Source organism: Pleurodeles waltl, chromosome 5 (genome assembly GCF_031143425.1).
Source record: "Pleurodeles waltl isolate 20211129_DDA chromosome 5, aPleWal1.hap1.20221129, whole genome shotgun sequence".
Taxonomy (NCBI): domain Eukaryota; kingdom Metazoa; phylum Chordata; class Amphibia; order Caudata; family Salamandridae; genus Pleurodeles; species Pleurodeles waltl.
In genome coordinates, this window is record NC_090444.1 from 971181639 (window position 1) to 971203281 (window position 21643).

The 21643-nt window shown below is 41.9% G+C and overlaps 1 protein-coding gene and 1 long non-coding RNA gene across 5 annotated transcripts in view; one reads left to right on the forward strand and one right to left on the reverse strand.

Moving 5' to 3' along the window:
* The window catches only part of HIVEP2 (HIVEP zinc finger 2), a 420117-nt gene that overhangs the window by 81161 nt on the left and 317313 nt on the right, over window positions 1–21643 (reverse strand). For 2 of the 3 annotated variants that reach the window (XM_069235113.1, XM_069235111.1), the window contains one exon: window positions 1248–1410. The gene's annotated coding sequence lies outside the window, so the exon portion shown is untranslated. Of the gene's footprint in view, window positions 1–1247; window positions 1411–1833; window positions 1978–21643 lie in introns of those variants that run through there. The other variant, XM_069235114.1, reaches the window with a different exon arrangement.
* The window catches only part of LOC138296203 (uncharacterized), a 48705-nt gene continuing 29038 nt past the window's right edge, over window positions 1977–21643 (forward strand). For both annotated transcript variants that reach the window (XR_011203787.1, XR_011203788.1), the window contains exons 1-2: window positions 1977–2451; window positions 6118–6295. This is a non-coding gene — a long non-coding RNA (uncharacterized lncRNA). The remainder of the gene's footprint in view (window positions 2452–6117; window positions 6296–21643) is intronic.

Below are 21643 nucleotides of genomic sequence, written 5' to 3' on the forward strand. Positions count from 1 at the left end.
AGAGAAACATTTGCCTATTCGGGCTACTTTGATATGAAATTATGGGCAAAGGCCCATGTGTGATGGGAAGGTCTTTTCACGAAAACAAATTCCGTTACTGCTGTTATGTATGCACTGTCCTATTCCAAGTGCCTGCCCTACGCAGAAGGAGCAGGATCTGAAGCTAATTTTATTAAAACATCGTCATTTAGAAGTAGCCAGGGTATCAACTGCTTCCCATTTTGCGCCGCTTGCAACCTGCAAGGACTGCTTAACAACACGTGTGCTTTAAAAATGTGGTTGATATTGTAAAATATGTCTGGCCATTGATGTTGCTCGTTTTAAGAACTGTAACACCTGTTAGTAATCATTGTTTGTGTATGCCTGGCTTAGAGACCGCTTCAGTTGTCTTGACAACCACATATAATAAAAAAAAAATGCATACATATATAGAGATTCAGCGCCCTATCAATTGGTCTGTTCAGCTGCCATTAACAATTTGTTCCCTCCCACTAAAAAATACAGCATGAGACAATGGGTGAGTCCACTTCGGCAATTGTCTCTCTTGCACAGCAAGTGACCGCATCCGGGGTCATAACATGTGCACATCAGCCCAAACAGAAGAGCACTGCAGTGCAAGGGCTTGTTGGCCAGCACTTTACTTTACCAAGGTTTTTTTCTTCATATTTTACCCTTTTTTTATTTTTTCAGTCATCCTTGTAGCTTTTAAAGTAAAGTACGTCTTTAGGCTACAATAATTCAAAGTCAATAGTACTATTTATTTTCACAAATCCGATTCATATTTTCCAGTGATGTGCATTAAAAATAAAAATGTTTTCTTAACCTTTCTTAAGTACAATTTCTTGCTAAAGAGGGCCTCTACTAGTGTATTTAAATTATCCAGAATGGTTGTTAGTATATTAACAATTTCGCAGACCAGGTGTGCAGTCTTTACTATGTGTTTAATGGTTAGGGCAGTGGTTCCCAACCTGTGGTTCGTGGACCCCTGATGCTCCCCGAAGCCTCCTCAGGGGGTGTCCGACTGCTTAGAAAATGTAATAATTTTAACAGACGAGGTCCCCAGCTTTGAGTAATGACTCCAATAATGATTCAGTGGGGGTCCCCGGGTTCCAGTATTGTTAAAGTGGGGGTCCACAGAAGTCAAAAGGTTGGGAACCACTGGATTAGGACTTTAGATTCCCAAATCTTCAAGGCTGAGTTGAACATTCAAAAAGCATGAGCCATTTCCCACCAGCAGCGGTATTTACCTCTTAAGAAGAAGCTTGATCGGGCTTGAATGCTTCTTCTGCTGTAGGAGGCAAGTTGAGGGGGAGGAGTGGAATGCTGCTCGTCTCCCCAGATGCATGATCCAGAAGTTCAAAGTCCGTGAAACAATGCAGAATGAGGCGGGCCGGAGACTACATATTCACCCTACAAAGAAAGGCAAAATAAAGATTGTTTTTCTCAGATCACACAGGCATGTTTAAGTTCTTTCGACGCGTTGTCTTGCTCAATCAGAAGTTTACCATAATGTGGAATTCCACCGATCTGTGCTCCACTAAAAAACATAATTTGAGGGTAAGTGTTTATGAAGCAGGCACACGATGTCTACTCATATTTCATAGGAATTTCCATAATTAGAAGTAGCTCTGCCTCACATTTGGCAAACTCATCCATCCTGACAGTCTCCGATTTTAACATTATAATTTAATTAGCAATCTTCATGCTCTCACTCGCACGTTCTATCACTTCCTATCGTTAGCTCAGTCTCTACTTCTGTCTGCGTCTCTTTCCCTCACGCCCTCTTTTTCAATTTCATTTCTTTTTCTCTCACTCTCTGTCCCTTTGACTCACCCTTTATTCTCGCGCTCTTCTTCCTATCAGGTTTGTCCTCTCTCTTTATGTCTATGTTTTCATCTCCTGCTCTCGCTTCTCTTTCCCTCTCCGCCTCTGTCTGTCCTTTTCTGTCTTCCTCTTACTTTCTATCTTTTGCTCTCTCTTTTTCTGTGTATCTTAGTCTTTTGTCTTTCCTTTCCTCGATCCATTATTTCCTCCACGGTGTAGACACTTCCTCTCTCTAAGCCGCACGACTGTGACCTTGTCATGCGATGTCCGCCAGGCGTGGCTGGCACGGTGCCACCACAGTAGAGCACGGATCAGAGGAAAGACCCTACACGCGCTGTGGCAAACCAGGCTGGACTTTGGTAAGGGAGATAACGTGGGCACCAAGCCAGGAAGTCACACCTCACCCTAGTCTCTCGCCAGACGCATGCGCAGGTAATCACTGAAAAGCCTGAGAGGAAGCGGCCAGAAGAGGCCGGAGGCGCACGGCTGCAAACCTGTTGTTAACGGTGGTGAACGACAGAAGCAGCCGTTCATGGTAGTGCGGCTGTGGAAGTGCGAAAATAAAAGGCCTAAAAACAATTCAAATGCGTCACAATCCCAAGAAATACAACAGAAAGTAAGTCACAGGTAAGTGTGTATGAGACGCGGGCATTTTCTAACGCTGAGTGACGCTGAAGGATGCATTCCAAGAAGCACCGGAAGTAAAACCTCCCTGAGTTGTACAGTACAGGATTGTCACATTTATCGTGGTAATGAGGTACAAGGATGGTCACATCGTAGTAATGAGGTTCAAGGATGGACACATTTTTTGTGGTAATGAGGTATCTCCTGCAATACAACTACCTTGCCACACCCGTATGTCGTAGCGGCAGTTAAAGTATCGCCGACACTAGAGATGGTGGTCAGAACCACACATTCTGCACATCCCTTCAGAAAAATGAAGATTGCTAGGAAGCCACCATGGCCCTCTTTTACAGTGGATATTCTTAAAGTACCATCAAAAAACCCCACTTCGTAAAACTGTTCCTCTCGCCTGCCCCCTTGAACGTTCCTAGACCCTTGCTTCTCTTAAAATTGTCCCTTTACGCCAGCACCCAACGAAAGTTTTGCTATACACCATGGTTGTGAAGTATAACTGACCTTCTACCAAACAGGTCAGATATTTCTCAAGCATCTGAGAACCCAGTCGGGAATTGTCGGCTCAAAACATGCCCAGTGATTCTTGACTCCTTCGTCTGACTTCTAGCTGAACAGCAGTCACCCATGCGGAACAGAAAGGCGATTCTGTGAAGTACGTAGAGGCTAAGGCAGGATGTGAGCAGAGCCTTTGTATAAAGGCAGGACCTTTGCATGGTTTGGCTTGGAATGAGCACTGAAGGGAATGTGCTGACAATTAATTTTGCCAGCTCCAGCCTAAGGATGGCTTTACCAAAAAAGAGCAGCAAAGGATGCTATATACACTTCATGCCAGATAAATAAAAGTTATACCTGGAGGGTTTTATGCCACATGAAAACTCATGCAGGGTACCCCAATAAGGTGATTCTGGAGTACACAAAAGGAGGCCCTAGAAGGCCTCATGCTTTTGAGGATTACAGAAGGTGTACTCTGCATAAGGTTCAAGCACACACAGGGGTTACGGACCGGAATGTGTACATAGCAAGTGTGAATTAATGGGAATGTAAATTTGCATTTATAATTGTGAATTTCTTACAATTAGGGACGAGGGCCCTGATTTACAGTTTGACAGAAGGGTACTCAGTCAACATTACAGATATCTCGTCCACTTTATTACAGGTGAATTCGATTTCAGTGCACTTTCGAATAAAGCAGGTGGGATATCCATCATGTTTGTGACAGAGTACTCATCCACCAAAACCTAAATCAGGCCCTAAGGCTAATGTGAAGCAGTTCAATGTTGCCCATTTTCGAAATGGAAAAGTGTCTGTTGAAAAATGACTTCTGCAGAAGAATCCACAGTTGAACAAGATTCCTCACAGAAAGTGTTCCACCATTACCTGACTTATACCATGTAAACGTGTACTTGCGGTGCACACTTTTATGAGATTGGTGAAGGTGATACCTGAACTTTGACATACACCATATCTGTTGGCAAGGCAGCAAGCAGTAAAACAGAGTTTTCTAAGTGGGTGTAACTGTTGGCCTATACATAATTACTTGATAACTGTTCTTTTCCTAAAGTACATCACTGCTGAACAACTTCGTCCTCAGTATGACTTATATTTAACACGTTGGCCTCACCTGGTGATAGATGGGTATTACCAAAGTGGGTGGATGCTGCAGGCAGGATCTGAAATCGTTGCCCTTTTTGTCTTGTTTAATTATTATTTTACATAAAATGTGCAATACACACTATGCCATTTTCTCCTAATATCCTTTAAGAGATTTTAGCAACAAGAAAAAAAAGCATTGGCAAAGTTATGTTTTTATAAAGCAAGTGCCAAGCTATTGGCTCTGCCAATGTCTGCTTGCAAAGCATTATTTAAAATAACATATAAGAAAAAAATCAAAACACTAGAGCAAAAGCAAACATTTGTCTTAAGGTATCTATCAATTTTTCAATCTTCATAAACAGCATGGTTTATTTTTAAAATACTTTTAGTGGGAAGTAGAAATCTCTGAACAGAAATTAAAATGTATTTGCATGTGATCTGGCTTAAAAATAACATTGGGAACTAGTTGCAGGTACTTACAAGAACATAAACGTTGCCAGAGGCATTATATAAAAAGTGTCAGATATTAAAGGAAAACACTTGTCAAGGCCCAGTTTACTTGTCCAAAGCCTTGGACCTAAAACAAATGCTCTGGCCAGTTGGTACTCTGCAGAACTGCAGAGAGTCGATTTATGGCCTCTAGGAGAAGGTACATCTGCTTTTAGTCAAGCTAAGTGCATCTTCTAACTTGAATGCCAGATGAGTGATTGGAGCAGCTCTCCCCTCTTCCAGAACCATAAATACTGCCTTTGTGTGGCAAAGCAGAGGTTTTCATGCAACATGTGGAACACAGGCGATAAAGGAAAACCAGCCTGATAAAATCTGCTTTTTAGTCAAACCTTCACAAAATACAACTGTTGCTGTGCTTTTACAGATGAAGTGGACGAGATGAAGAGCAACAGCATGAGTGTGATGGGTAGGGGTGTCAAAAGGAAAGCAGCACATGGTGGAGAGAGCAAGAAAACATATGCACTACTATAGAGTTATCAAATAAATAATAATTCCCTGATATCAGCTGTGGAAAGATACAAGTCATCTAACTGAAATAATGGTAAGAGGGGGGAAGGACAAACACAAGAAGAGGATCTAAAGTCTCGAATAAGACGAAAGGAAATTAGTCTGATGAGAAACACAACCAAAATGAAAGAATGGGCTGACCAAAAGTCATTCTAAATATGAGTATTTTCATAATAGGTTTCTGACAACAGACAGCTACAACCTGTGTACAGGTTAGACCAAATAAAAGTGGTCTGTTGTCACGACCTTAAAATCAGTCTCTCATATGGCATTATAACAAAGAAAACAAACCTGGCATGGCTCCAGAGACTCGGTGGTGCCTTTTTCAGCCTGTCCTATGTTCTGGTCGTTCTACATACACCATCAATCACAGTCAGAATTAACGAGTCACGCTTCACCTTCAATGAGAGGACTCCCATCACATCTCCCACATCGAGATGGCGTGTGTGTCGATTTCTATGCCGCCTTTAAAATAGATTGCCTGAATGGTGTGTCTTCAGGGCACATCGGAATATTGTGTGTGTGATCTTTGGTTTGTCACAAAGCTACTGGCAATGATTTCTACTGTGTTTTACGACCACCGTCCCCCTCCACTTTCTTTCCATCAAGATGCCACCAGGAACGGTGTCACTCTTGAGCCCAGCTTGCTTGCCTTCTTTGTAGGCCACAGACATCATCGCCCTTTCATCATGAATGACGTTGTGTTCCAGCATGGGAATCTTAAATTTCCCCCTGGCTGCCACCGGCAGCCAATGAAGGCAGGCTGTGTCACGTGAGCATGATCCCATGCCTACAGTCTGCAGTCACGTGAGACATGATCCCATTCCTACAGTCTGCAGCTCACCCTTCCTGTATGATTCTGCACCCACGGTAAACGGGCAGTAACTGTGGCAACACAAGCGAAAAAAACAATTTACAATAATCCATCCTGCTAGGGACAGCTGCTTGGATCAAGTGGGTTGTCAGAAGTGGGGATTATGTTTCGTACCAACTGCATTTGTAAATTATTTGTCATGGCAATTTCCTTGATTCGTTTATTCACAGACAAAGCTTGGTCGTGCCATACAACAGTTTTTTTTATGGTGGGGACCGAAAAGGCAACGACCCTCCATGATTCTGACCAAACTAATTGGAGTGGAGCACCGGCCCTCAGTGGAATCACCACTCTTCACAACAAAATCCAATGAAATGCAGCAATCTTTGGAGTCCCACCAGATACAAGGTGAGGTTATGTTATAGACTTTTGTGCTATTGTACTCATTTTTTGTAAGATTGTGAAAAAATGCAATAACACAGGTATATTTAAAAAGGGGTGGGGATATGGAAAAGCCCTGTGGTAGGTACTCTGCAATTTACCATTCTAAGGCAAGAGAAATGGCCGCCCATGTGAGCTACCTGGCTTGGAGAATCAGCTAAGAATAAGGTAAAACGTGCATTAGCTTTTCGTTTGAGACCTGCCCATTACACCGGCCTCTCCTCGAACATAACATGATCTGTGTTTTGCGCAAATACATCCTGCTCAATGTTGGAACTCGCCAATGACGGAAAACAGTATTCTAATCGGTGTGCAAAATGGCAGCAGCCGAGCCAATGGTCAACTCTGGATTAAAGAGTCTGTTCACGACCCAAACCCTGAAAATATTTGGCCTGCAAATCGTGCAAAAGGCATCATGTTAGAATATGACAAGGTGTCTTTCAAATTATTGATAGTTTCACATAATGTGAACCTAGCCTCTGAACATGAGAGGCTTCACAAAAGACACAGACTACAGATTTTGGGCACTGAGTGATTTGCAAGCATTGACAGGATGCTAAAGCAAAACCAGATTCATACCTGTTTCCCCATGTTGCTTGGTTGACAGCTTTAGTGCTAGATTACCTTGACTCCTGAAAAGCTTGGCTCGTTTTAGGCTGGAGGTTCCAAGTCGACCTCTAGCTGAGCCAAAGCCAGACCTCTGGCTCAGGCCTGGCTTAAGCTTTCAGCGGCTCACCCACCTTTAGTAGCCAGGCATTTTATTCATGCAGGAAACAATTCAAAAGCATTCCTTCTGAGCCACCTTCATGGCTGTATGACAGAAAGCCTGTACAGTCTGGAAAATAGACCTTTGCTTCAAGCCCACTGAGTGTTTTACATACTTAACATATATACATATGTGGTAGTCCTCGGCACAAACCTAGCTACAAAACAACAGAGTGCTGGACAGCGAGCATAAGCCCTGAGAAACGATTCATGATCGTTCACAAGAGGTATGAGTCTAGTCTATTCTCTAATTTATGTGTTTAGTAGCAATATCATCATAGCTTTATTTGATCAGTTAAAAACAATCCTGAAAGCACACATGAATCAGAAGATAATGCATAAAAGAAGGATAATGGCATTAAAAAAATAATTAGGCAGATTTCTAGGGTGCAAATATGGCCCAAAAGCATAAGAGTTCAGGGACCTTCACAAGAGAACAGGGAGTCAATTATGGATAATAATCTTCAGTAATGAGACTCCAAATCAAATAAGATGTGTTCTGCTGGGCATCGATTTTTTTTTTTAACCTCTCCTTTCTGTGTGTACATTCAGAGCATCTGGCATTATGTGATTCTAAAGTTGCAGTGCTTTCCTCATAGTTATGGGTTTGCCACATTTGCCACATAGCCCACTATCTCCTGCTTAATCTACAGATTCAAAATAATGTTTCCAGCTCAAATGGATCAAAGGTTTCTAGAAAGCTCGCAACATGTGGTCCCGCCCCATGGTAGGCCCTTTGCAGAAGTGATCCTTCAGTTTATTGCTGTATTTGGTTGACTAACTGATACTAAGGGGGTGAAATATTTGTCAATACAGTGTTACAGTGAATAAATCGACAAAATAATGAAGTAATTCTATTGAATTAAATGTGCCGCCCAACACCACATAATTTGCCTTTTCTCGCCGTATAGTTTAGTCAACCCTGCTGCCTAATTTGGTCCTCCGCTACCGCATAATTTCAGTGGCCCTTGTCATATTATGTTTTCTGTTTCCCCAGTTCCAAATACCATTCCCTGTTTGGAGAGAATGAGCGAGAGGCCTTCTTTCTCGCTGTGTGCAGCAGCAGTCATTAAGTAAAAGCAGTAAGATCTGCGATCAGCTACCAGCACACTGGGAACATTTACATTTTAGGACCTTTCAAAGGAGGCTGCAACATAGAGAACATTTATAGACCGGACCCTCAGTTTGTTCTACTAAAAAACAACGAAATTCAAAATAAATACCTGTGCACTGGACTGATAATTCTCCTTAAACTGTCACAGACCTGACTACTTCCCCTCAAACAAATACGGTCACAAACGAGACAAGACTCTTAATATTGACATTGTTAACCAAAAAACCGACCTAGCAATGTGTCGGAATCTCTGCCATCACTTAAAAACAAGCATTTGCAATGCAATAGGTCTCACATATTTCGAACAAGTTAATTGTCATCTTTTGACAACAGCGCCCACGAGCAAAAACAAAAGACAAAATGAGAAGAAACTGAGAAAAGACGACTTTGCAAAATAATAGGTTAGCTTTAAAAATTAAATCCCAAAAAGGCCTCCCCATCAACTGAGAGTAGGATGAGGGAAAAAATTTAACTTTGCAATTTTGTGCCTGCTGAGAACATTTTTGCCAGTCACAGCCTTCTGTTTGCGGGGCACTCGAAGTTAAAAACAACAAACAGTACCTGGATCAAGTCGGGAGCACTAATTAAGTTGCATCAGTTAGTGCATGATCCCTTTTCCACACAGAGAAACAGAAGTGATGCCAGGTGCACCTTGACGAATTACGAGGCTGTAAAGAAGAGTGTCACGCAAACCAACAAATGGTGAGCGACAGGTGGGCCCTGTACTGAACATAGTAGAGTCTCACAAGCGAGACGCATGCGCTAGCACATGCACTCACAGGCTCGACTCTAGAAATCAAATTTCTGTGACTTGCTGGATTGTTCAAAGTCATGCCGATGGTCTCAATTGAACTAGCCCTGGAAGACACCTAAAGAATTTTGCACAGGCTATTTTCAGTGACAGTGACTTTCAGCAGCTTGTGTGATATTTTCATTTATCCCACTCTACCACCTACAGCGAGCTCCCCTATGATTGATTTTCTAGTATTAAATACTGGACATTTTAGTGCCATTACATATCTATAAAATAAAAGACATTACAAAAGATTAATATTTCAAATTACAGTAATTTTAAAAGGTCTGACACATGGGTTAGCCTGGCCCGATTTGATCAATGTTCCATGGTAGATGTTTGATAAAGACTATAAAAACACATATGCTTTTTTTCTGTTGTTAATAAAGCAAATAGCAGTCCAGTGGCACAGCTCAATGTAGTAAAAATGGTGACAACATGCTTAATATACTGTTGATATCCGAGCTTCAGTATAACACACCATCCCACCTTTTTACAGAAAACTGCATAAAAGAGAGCAGAAATATTAACTCATAATTTAAGCCAAAGAAGGAAGATATTTAGGGCCAGATGTAGCAAGCAGTTTTTCCCATTCTGTGTCTATGGGAAAATGTGTTCGTACATATGGCCCTTAGAGTCCTATTTCGATACCTACATTTTCTGCAAAAGTACATTGATCGGGCGAAGCCCATACCGTCCTGCGCATTCTCCTCAACACCCCTACTTTTATGAAACAATATTCCCAAATCATGAATTCATCCAATATCCATGATCAACTGTAATATACAAAGGGCTTCTATGGGGTAAGGCAGTGGCCAATCATCGCCTATGGACTCACTAGTTATCCCTTGATCCAAAAACCATGCAATCATAAGAAAACTGTTCAATTTCACACCCATTTCTAGTATGTCTCATACTGCCAAAATTACGAGCATGATCACTTCCCTGGTTCATTCTGTGAATCATGGGTACAAATGAGTGTTGGCAGAAACAAGCTTATTTGGGAGCTACTTGTCTTTAGCCTGAATCTAAGCAGTGGAACCAGAGTTGTACCAATGTTATCAATACATTTTTCCTCAATGGGAAACATTCTACGTCCAAATTATTCCATACTAGTTTTACCACCGGCTACTGCCTCCGATGGAAAAATATCAACAATAGGTCATTGATTGCCTTATCGACCACAGAAAGTCTGGGGGAGCTATACTCACTATTTGGCAGTAATAGATACAAAGAAGATAAGGGTTCTTTGTCATAATTTGACCCTACAAACTGAAGGTATTTCCCTTATGGGTCAATATATCAATAAAAGTAATTAGCTCCCTACTGATGAAGAATTATCCAGTAAGGCTGTTTGATCAATCTATACCAATAGCCATCATAGATAAAATCATGCTCTCTTTAGTCTTGTGGAGCCAGAATCCTCAATTCAGATTGACTCGTTGGTGGTTTTTGACACAAAAGCCACAATTGCACTCTCCAAAACCTGTAATGTGACTTATGAGAGTTGCTTGACATTAATTTGAGCCACTGTTATTAGGTTTGATGGAACAAGATTAGCTATTAGACTTCAAATCATGGAACATCATCACCATCCCCCCGATCTTAGTAGGGAATATCGAAGGCAGAGTATTGAAGGGTCAAAATATTGTGACCAGATTAACAAGTGACAAAGTATTTAAGAGGCAAGTGCACAGAGGGGATACGGATTTACTCTTCTTAACTCTACACCACATACCTTGAAGATATACATCTCACCAAGGTAAATATATGAAAAGTTAGGTAGAGAAAATCTGCACAAACTTGCTGTTCGATATTTTGCCCCGTGACATTCTGTTCATGATATTGTGACCTACGATAGTCTGTCTTTCATATTTCCAACAAACCCTTGTCTAACTTCATTAATTATTATGAACAAATATATAAACTGAAATGTCTATATCTTAAGGCTGTTAAAACCAGAAGGTAACATGAAGCTACCCCGCATTATCTAATGCATGACCAAAATAACAGAATGGCTAGCTGTCATCCAATCCCGTACTGGAAGTGTCCAAACTGCCTTCTTCTGAACTGTTGAAAATCAGAAGTCTGGCCCTTCTGACAACAACAATGGTGTATATACACTCCCATGTCATTGCTGTTGTCTCTTTTGTAGGCCCCTCTGCTTCATGTGGTTACTTGACCACCACTTTGACCAATTAATGTCAATAATCAATAAGGTAAAACAACAGCTAAAACATGCAAATACTATTGGTGGCCAACAATATCACTGGTCCTCTTTCTAGAAATAAGATTATCGTTGTTGGGCTATCATCAAGCTGTGTATCTCAGTCTTCCTCTGAAGTTCCTGACGATGTTCCAGGATCTTCTAAAGCAGAAAACACACCAACCCAATCAATGGACAACAAAGGACATTTCATGCATCTATAAAATCGTTCAACTGCATACCCAGAAATTTCTGGATTATATCTCAGCATATTACCTCATGTATAGGAGCTCTTTGATATTGTAGGTGTATCTTTCTATTACTAGCAGTTATACCAGACAGCAAGAGCAACATGACAGGTCATTTTTGCTCTAAAGTCACAATGTCCACATAGCTGACTGAGGTCAGAATGCTCTGTTGACATACCTTTTATTGCCTTTCTCCTGCTAGGTCTAGGCATGGATGAATCAGTGCTAACTTTTCAAAGTTTTAAAGAGAGGGACATTTTTCAATGAAATGCAGGCAAAGTTCAATTTTCTTTCTCAATACAACAAAAACACAATGTATATTTTAGGAGGGGCACAGTTAATGATGAGCACCAGACCCACCAGTCAATGGTAGTGGGGGTTGGAAGTGGAATGTATTATGGTTCCTCCATTTCATTAGTGGCCTTTTCAGATACGCAAGAAAATGCACCCTGATATAAAATGCTTTGTGATGTAATAACAATGGCAGTTGGCACTATCCAAATGTCAAATAACAATGTAGGATTCAGCCTGAGACTTCACATTTTGTGATGCCACAGACCTCCTTTAGAGGTTCGATTAAAACCTAATCTCGTTAGTAGCATGTAGTTTACCATATGTATGGCCCCATGTATTTACATTGGGCCACATCTATTTGCTATCTGGTCCATTGTGCTAATATTAAATGTATGCCATTGGATATCTTGTTTCGCAGTCTGTCTTCTTCACATTTCGATCTTCTTAGATGCCCTGACCGAAGCCATGCTTAACCTTCCTATCACTAGCTGTCAGTAACTGAAGCAGGAGTTGGTGTAAAGAGTGAGAGGCCTTGAGTCCGCCTCAGACAAAGGCACAGTGCTTGTGGTGGAGGCTTTCTTTTCTTTCCAATATCCCACTTCTCCAGTCCCCCGTCTTTCTCTACACCCTTGAGTAACGATGAGTCTCCCAGCCAGTGACTGGAGAAGTGGTGGATTCCTGCCTTGGTAGTGACGGCTAACTTTTCTGCACTTTGATAAGGCCATTCTTCCTTTTCCAAAAACAACTCTCTATGCATTATCACAGTTGATGCCCTGATAACAGCAAGGCCTTTCATTCCAAATGAGAAAAAAACACACAAATAATTACCGTTTAATTATCCTATTGGATGTGAGTTAAAAATCTTTTGCAAAACTATAGTTAGGCCAAATGAAGTCCTGGTTAGAGTTAACTCATTTGATTCCAGTAGAGCACGGTGGCTTTAAAGAAGGCCACACTAAAATAGATCACTGCTTTAGTCTTTGAGCACTGGTAAAAAAAAAATCAATAGAAGATTGAGGTCATCTATTTTGTTGCTTTGTGGATTTTCGAGCCGCCTTTGATTTGGTTCATCACAATTTGTTGCGGGAAATGCTGAGGCATCTCGGGGTCGACTCTGAACTACTTTTCCTCCTCCAGGGTCTACATATGCAAAATTAGGTCCAAGTGATTTTAGATACTGATGGGTCATTATCAAAGAAAATACCTATAAAGAAGGGGTTTCGACAAGGTTGTGTCCTGGCCCCCCAACTGTTTGCTATATTTTTGTCCGACCTGCCAAACATGTTAAAGGAGGCCAGCAGTTTTTGCCCAAAATTGGGTGGGTCCCACATTTCTTGTTTATTATAGGCAGATGACTTGGTAACAATTGATATGATGGCGCTGGGATTGCAAAGAAAATTAGACGCATTTTATAATTATTGTCAAAGTAAAAAGCCTACTGTCAATCTGGACAAAACAAAAATAATGGCATTGGGAAAAGGGAAGAAGACATTTTCTTGGTTTCTGGGAAATGACAAAGTAGAAATGGTTGAAAAATACAAATACTTAGGTATATAGTTTGACTTGGAATTAAGATGTAAAGAACATATCAAGTCATTAAAAGCCACGGTATCAGCATTGGTTTGAGGTTTAAAGCAGTTTAGTCTGAAGTATGGAGGACCGTCTCTCCGCCCGGTACTTTCCGCCTTTAATGCTATGGTGCGTCCTCAATTTCAATAAGGGGTGGAAGTTTTCACTCTTGCGGGGAAGTTCAATTGGGATGTGGAAGAAAGTAAATATATGAAACATCTGCTCAAGCAGCTTCCCCCAATTATGATCCAGGCTCTAAGGATGGAATGACAAATGACGGTGTGGAGCTACTAGGGAATGCAAACCTCATTGAAATTCTGGATGAGCCTGTCTGAAGAGGGTATTTCTAAAATTGCGCGATTATGTAAAAGGGAAATAAAGACAAGTGACTTGAACTGGGACGCCCAAGTGAGAGGTCGACTAGAGAAGATCTGTGCTACCTTAGGTTTAACAGCCAATTAGAGGCACAGAGAACAAATCCCTAAACAAGAGCTGCATGCTGTGGTAAATAAAAGCGCTAGAGAAAAAGATTTAGGTTATTTGGAGGGTAAAATATCTACCCAGTTTATGGTGCGAGGGTGGAGAAATGAGGAGAATTTTCCCTATATAGAATCTCTGGCAAACCCCAAGTTAAGGGATGCAGTACTAAAATTAAGGATTGGATTAAACCCATGTTATTTGGATCTGAAAACAAGAGCCATAATGAAGGACGAATTGGGTTTATGTACATAGGGCCTCAAACAAAAATGTAGCGCCCACCATATTTTATTGGCTTGTGTGTGATTTTTAGAGAAACAAAAAAGTTTTCAAAGCCAATTTTCAGGGAATATAATGTCATTAACCGAGTGCAAGCAACTAGTAGATATGAGATTTTTTAATTTGGCATGTGCCTTAGGCCAATTTGTAAATTAAATTTGAGGTTCCCTAAGGGGGCCCTTCGGTGCTTTGTAAGGAAAGCTAAAGTGAGTACGCAATGTATAATTAAACGTATTTCAGAAGGTTTAAACTATTTTAATAATTGTCCGCAGGATAAGGAAAGCGTAAATGTTAATCATTATGAATTTAGCGTTAGGTAGGGCCTTACCCCCCAAAAATACAATTAATATTACCATAGAGATCTGTGAGAATTATTGTTATATTACATAATGCTTCTCTATATAATGTAGGAAGACAAGGAGATGATATTTTTATTTTATATTATGAGCATGTTGTATTTTAAATAATGATGTAAAATGTGAATTTCAGGTTTAAGAGTTTAAGTTATTGTTCTTATTTTCTTAGATTAAAATTTTATATATGTTAAAGATGCTGTGCATCCAAAGGACAAAGAACCAAAAAAAACATTATTTCCACGTCATTGGAACTTGGTTTTACATAAAGAACAAGTAGCTTTATTTAGAAAAGAGACGAACTAAGAACAGCTACGAGGATGTAAGCTATGTGCTAGATCGGTCTTGTGTATCGTTATTTTATGTACTCATGTATTATACTTTTATGGCTTTTTATGCTGAATAAAGAACTTATTGACTGACTGACAATGAGAACAAAAACTTTCATCGGCCATCCGAAGCATGGAAACTACCACCGAAGACTGCTTAGGTCGTTAGTAGTGAGTGTGCCATCCCCAACCGAAGAGATCACCTTCAGCGCCAACCATCCCTAGGCAGATATGCCATATATGGCGCAATATTATTTTCTGGAACAGCTCTATCTGGCGATCCAGAGGCTGTAAACCGCAACACTACATTAAACTTATGGGTTGCCAAAACGAACCGCGCAAAATATGTTCTGTAGAAAGGACGACCAGCTTTGTTCGCCAGGCTGATGTCCAATTGAAAATTAATAAGCCTGTTTTTTTTCGACTCCCCCGGTTCACATATTCCCCTAGCAACATTTTAGGACATTTCACACGGAGCCGAGATGCGAGGTGTGAATCATTTACCAGCCAGTTCCTCAAAAGACACAACGGTACATAAATAGCTCGTGCAAATGAAGCAAGGAATGACGTCAGCAGACCAGATGAACGTGGGCGGTCAGATAAGGCACTGCTGTCGCAAAGGGCAGATTAATAAGGGGAATAGCGCGTCTTCCTTTATTTTCATCTTTGTTCTTCCTGCCTGAGCGCTGCCGTTAGCAGCTTGCATGATAAGTGACACCTGACAGGCCTCGTCCCTCCCACGCAGCAATTGGATGGTTTATTACCGCCCCGGAAGCAGCGGGCTTGGCGGAGGACGAAGGTGAGGTGGGCGGCAGGAAGGCAACTGTCAGGTCTAAAAATAGACCCGGCGGAGGATATTTTGGGCTGCGGAAACTCGACCGCGTCTTTTTTTGTGCTTTTTTAAAATTTATCTTCTGGAGCAGCAATGCAGTCAGTAGGTTCGAGGTGCGCCGACTTGGCCTACCTGTAACTCGCCTGTCCCACCAACAGTCAAACCGGATGCTCTTCTGTGCGTGGTAGCACATCTGTGCACAGCTGACATGTTTACATTGTGTAAGGCAAATTCGACTTAGTCTTACGGTCCTCCAGTTGTTTACTATTAAATGTCACGCCCTAGGTCGTTTGTGTCTTCAAGCAACATTCAGTCTCTGGGTGGACTGCTGAAATCTCTTGAAACTGGAGAAAGTGAGAGACTGCCTGATTGGCAATCTTCATGACGAGCATAATGTCTGCAAACCATCAGAATCTCACACAGCTGCAATGTCTCATTCAAAATGGTTGCTCACACCGTTCGTTGTCTGACACAGGAGACTACTTGGTGACCTGTAAAGTCTTCCTAGGAGTTTGTTTCCAGCTCTTTCTGAGCCTCTTCTGCTTTGACTTAACCTTCTGGATTTTACTGCCTCTCCAAGACACCGGCTCGGGTTCAGCACTAAAAGCAGCCCTGGCAAAATGTTTTCAAACCGGCCCTGCTCCCTTCGTTCTTGCTCATTTCACTTCCTCCTTTTGTCTTTCCACTGTTTCTCCTCTAGCACTCCACTGCCCTTTAAAAACGGACCTCTGAAAGCAGTAGCCCATCAGGAAAAGTAGCCCAGCCTGATAGAATAAATGTCCAGTCTGGGACTGAGTCTGTCCCTACTCACTGCAGACAAGCTTTATGCTGTAAAACTGACCAGTCCCCAGAATTGGTCACAAGAGGCTAAGTGAGCAGATGGTGTGGGCAGAACAGAATGCTTTGGTGTGACTTGGGCCTTACTGCCATCTTCTTTTAAATACCGAGTACCCCCTAAGAGGCTCTAATAACTGTCCACCCATGTAAGCATTCTCTTGGCCAGAGAGCAGCATGCAAATCATACGAGGAAAAATCTATAACCCTTCTTTTATTACTAATATAGTATGTGAAATTAGAAGCGCTGTCAATACAAAGGCTGGAAAAGTATAATTGTATTTGCTGTTTCTTTTTTCTACTTCATGCACCAGGACAATGTGGGAGGTCAAAGAGTTACAGTCCTGCGAAGTAAGTGCTGGTGATGCCCACTGGCAACCACCAACACAAATCAATAACTAAAACAGATCCAGGAGTAGTCAGTCAAAGGGCTGAATACCCACTCTATAACGGGCTGTCAGTACTGCTTTTTGGTGTAGTTGGTTTATGGCTGTGGGCGGGCATCAGAAGTCAAAGAGTAGCATATCCTCGGCACTGTCACACCACACCACAATGTTAAGCATTGAATCAGTGAGACTAGTTAATGGGCATGCAACAATAAAATAAATAAACTGGTGGGTCAAACTCATAAAATGTACATTGTTGTTTAATATGTTTAGGACCAGGGAAAGGATAATGGGTGCAAAAGCTTACCCGCTCAAAAAACATTTGCACCTAGCACTGGTTATGTTTTTGCACCCAATTATGACTTTCCTACTAAGTCGTTTGGAATAATGTGATCTGGTTGAAAAACACACATTTCCACAGTTCAGCGCCAATTGTGGGAAAGGAATGAAAGCCTCAGGGTGTGAACATGCTTGCTGAAAGGACGTAGAGTGAGTTGTAAGTAATCTAAGTAGATCAGAAGTTGGATGCTGTCTCGATGACGAATGATCAGGCAATGTAGATGCAGACTAGGATAAGGCCTCGCTGGCTGGAGAGGGGAAGCAATGGCAGGTGTCACATTGTAGTCTGAGGATGAAAAGGTCCCAAGGCCCTTCCCTCCACCACAGAGGCAGCAAGCTAAGAAGGCCCCAGCCTTAAGGAGACACAGCCAACAATGAAGTCCCACCAGAATAGCTGAGAACTCTGACATCTGCTTTTGATACACTCTCCCCTCCTCGGGATGACTGAAATATCCGTACAGCCAAATCCTTCAGGTAAAGTAGACCTCCAAATAACAGATGCAAAGCTTCTCTCAGAAACACCTCGTTGTTTGCTGGCAGCACCTGCTCTTTATCTACATGTGAACAGGGCCTAGTTATGCAACAAGGGCCTTCCCAAATCCTCTCCCTGCTCAATCTAGCATTAAGTCAAAGACATAAATCAGGAAGCCTGCCCAGAAGACTATCATTAGTTATACAAAAAAAGTGATGGCTGGAATGGATGAATTGATCTCAACCACTGGTAATTACGTGGGGTGTATCCTAGTCCATCGTTATTTTGCATACCATGCCACCTCAGTTTGGACTCAGTCATAAGCAAATCAGTACCAACCTTGCTCCAATAGGAATAGTCCAGCCCAATCTGCCAAGCTAGGTCCTTCTTGAACCAGAACACAAGCAACCGAAGTCCGGTTTCACCCTTACTAGGGCTCATTAGTCAGTTATAGCCTGGTTCCAGTAACACAGTGTGCACGAGATCCACGTCTGGACATATCTGTCCTACTTAAGGCATCATGCTGAAGTATACAATAAGTAATGGATGGAAGACAAACCAGACTGAAGAGGCCCAATCAGGGCAAAACTGGTCTTCGATAACTTGTGTTCCAGTTCAGGGAGAACCAGACCGGACAGTTTGAGCTGGAGTGTTCCGACTGGAGCAGGGTCAAGACTGATTTGCATATGGTTGGGTCCAAACTGAGGTGGCATAGTAGGTATAAGAATGAAAGGTTAAAATGCCACTCCGAGTGATTGCCAGTGGCTATACTTGTTGCGGAATTCGTCACATCACCTTTTGTGTGTTAAAAGCCTACCCTGGCTGGCTGCAGGATACCCCTTCCCCACAGGCTACCAAATCTAATCATCACCTGCATGGCCTGTGCTGTGGAGGTCTCAAGTGGGAGAATCACCCTAAGGTCACCTGGCTTGCCCATGGCTATACAAGGAGTGACACGCAGGGGCTTCCTATTTTGTCCTAAATCCAAGGACAAAATAATTCAAGCAAGGGCTACATGCCCACGATACATAGATATGCATAAATGAAAATATATATTAGAAATATGATGGCCACAATTAAGATATGGGGCAATTGCTAGGATGTATTGTCGGGGATCGTTAAATTGGAAAGAAGCTGACTGAAATAGAAGAAATTATGAATAAAAAGTTAAGCCTTGAAAAAGTACTTACCGTTGTAGAAGGCAGGTTTTGGTAGCCAATTCAGGGTAGCAGAAAGGAGTATTTCTGGCAAAGAGCCAAAAAAGTCTGGGAGAGGTGGGCGTTCAGCCAGTTTTTTTCTCCCCAAGTCTCTTTATAGGGACCTCGGCAAGTCAATTTGTGTCTCTTCTTACTGGAAAAACCGGTGTCGGGGAGCGCCTCTGAGAACAAACATGCGTGAGGGAGAGCCTGGCTACAGGTGTAAAAGCGATCCCCGGGCATCTTGCTTCTCTGCATGCCGAAGGGCTTCCTGTTTCTAAAAATAACTTAGGGGCATGACCTGAATGCGCGAGACGAGAGCTGCAATGGAAAATAAAGACATGCTCCCAAGCGTAGCAGGTGCTGATTTTCTTCTAAAACATATTAAGTGCGTCCAAAGGTTCCCCGTGATAATATTTAATAGAAATGCCACAGTTCAGATAACGGGTCCGGAATCAAGCGAGTTTTTAGAAAAGTGTTATTGTGCCGGAAACGGCAGGTTCTTGAAAGTCTACAGAGAGGAATGCATGCACGTAACTGTGTCATAGGGTGCGCTCTGAATCTACTATAGAGTGGGCACAGACAAAGCAGAGGGAAACCCGATGCGCTGGTGCTCACTCTGTTTGTGCACGAGCAACACCCAAAGCTTTACACTGTGTATCAACAAGCTTTCATTTCTGGACTCGCTCTAACCTTTATTTTTTTTTTTATTTTTTTTTTAATAAAGCATGTTTTTAAAGAATTGTGCACGCATGTAAACTGATCGACGCATGACGGTGTTGAAAGGGAATCACCGATAGGGTTAAAGTTACATATCTTAAGTAGCTTATCTGTGTGTGTAATTTATAAAGCACAAGCCACTCTATAAACCAAAGCAGTGTTAAACGGAAGAGGGGACACAACACGGGAGATGCAGTTACTACATACCTATAAGAGTTAGAGCTAAAGGTGAAAGGGGACTTTACAGGACAAGATGGGGAAAGCACAAGGAGCCAGCATCTTTCAAGTCTTCAGTTCAAGAATCTTCAGTTCCTTTGGGAAGTGAAGGACGGAGGTAGTTTGCCGAGCTGGCAGGTGATACACATGCAGACCCCTTGTGCAACAAGATACAACCACCCACACCCCATATAAACGTAAAAAAATGGCAGTGATTTTCAGTCTGCACAAATCTGCTGAGCTTAAGACCCCAATACAACATAAGGTTGAAAACCAGTCAGGAGCTGTTGGGTCTGGTGATTTTCTGGTTTTAGCATAAACAGGGAGGTATTTTACTTTGGAAGGACCATAGACAGAGGAACTAGTAAAAAGTATATGACCATTTTGGCTTATATCCTTAAACACTTTCGAATGCTAACAAATACAGACTAACTCTAGCCAGGGGGCACTTTTCTCCAAAGTCATCTCGGAGGTGCTAACCGTGCAGGCGCACCTGGTGCTGACCTCAGGGGTGCCCTGTTTAGAAATAACTTATGGGTCTAAAAAGCACCTGCTGCAGGACCTTTGTGTTCTCAGCAGCTTTCAGGCAACAATAAAAATGACAAGATAACTCTGGTGATTAATTTTCCTGCTGGAGAGAGATCAGAGTTTTGTCTATTTGCAGTTTTTACTCATCATAAAATAGTGCAGAATGTAAATATGCCTGCTGCAAACAGCGTACCATGCAGATTACAAAACTGTTTTTTATGTGGATAGCTCAGTGGGTTACTGCTTTTGTCACAAAGCTCTTTTTGTTACTTCTAGTTCATAAGTTACGATCCTAATATAGCACAGTGACCTGTTAACTGTCATTAATGAGCTGCAAGCAAAGTGCAAGGTACAGGTCAGAACGTTATGTTTTAATCCCCAGTCTTTCATTATCCTAATGTTGCTACACAGGGTTTGTTTGTTTAGAAATACATTATTAGTAAAGCCAACCCTAATCACTGTAGTAGAATTTAAATCTTGAGTTTCTGCTTCCCCAGACCAAACACTGTTAAAATATAGTGCCTACTAGTGCAGTTCACATGTGATTCGTACATCTTGTAATCCTCATTGTCTTACTTAATATTTCCTGTAGACTGATTTAAACATGTATGATTCTATGTCAGGACTGGAGGCTTCGGATTATGCTATCTCACTCTTTACTGTCAACACACAGCAGCCAATAGAAAAACAGAACTACATTTCCCAATATTAAACAACCTCGTTATGACCCCCAATCAGGGCCCACCATCTGCTATATATGTCCTTAACACCTTAGTCCTTCCTCTTTCTTTGCTGTTCAACACGCAGAGATAAGTCCTTTATTTTTATTGTAATTTGCATTGTGATTTTCATGTGGTTTTTCCTCTGTGGCGCGGCACTCTTGCCTTCAGGCGTCTTAGTTCCGGTCTAGGTCGCGCGCGCTCAAGACGTTCTGGATTATATTGCAGTATTTTATATGTTTTCACTGTTATCACGGCTTTTTGCAGATTCAAGATTTGCCGGTGAGGAGTGCTGGGGCAGCCGTGCTTACAGCAGCGCAGTCCTCTCTCTGTTGAAGTAAGCATTGTCTGCTCATTCAATTTCTGTGAGGGTTCTTGCCCGTCTGGTGGGCCTCCTAGCTTCATCCATTCAAGCCATTTTTCCGGGCCCTCTACATTATCGAGCTCTTCAGAGGTTGAAGATTATGCATCTTCAAAAGGGGCTTGATTATTCAGAGCTGATAGTTTTATCTCAGGGAGCCAGGATGGAACTCCAGTGGATATTAGCTCACATGGATGCTTGAAATGGCAGAGCAATTTTTGCCTCTGTTCCGGAGGTGGTCATAGAGTCGGATGCCAGCAGATGGGGCTGCAGAGCCAGATGTGG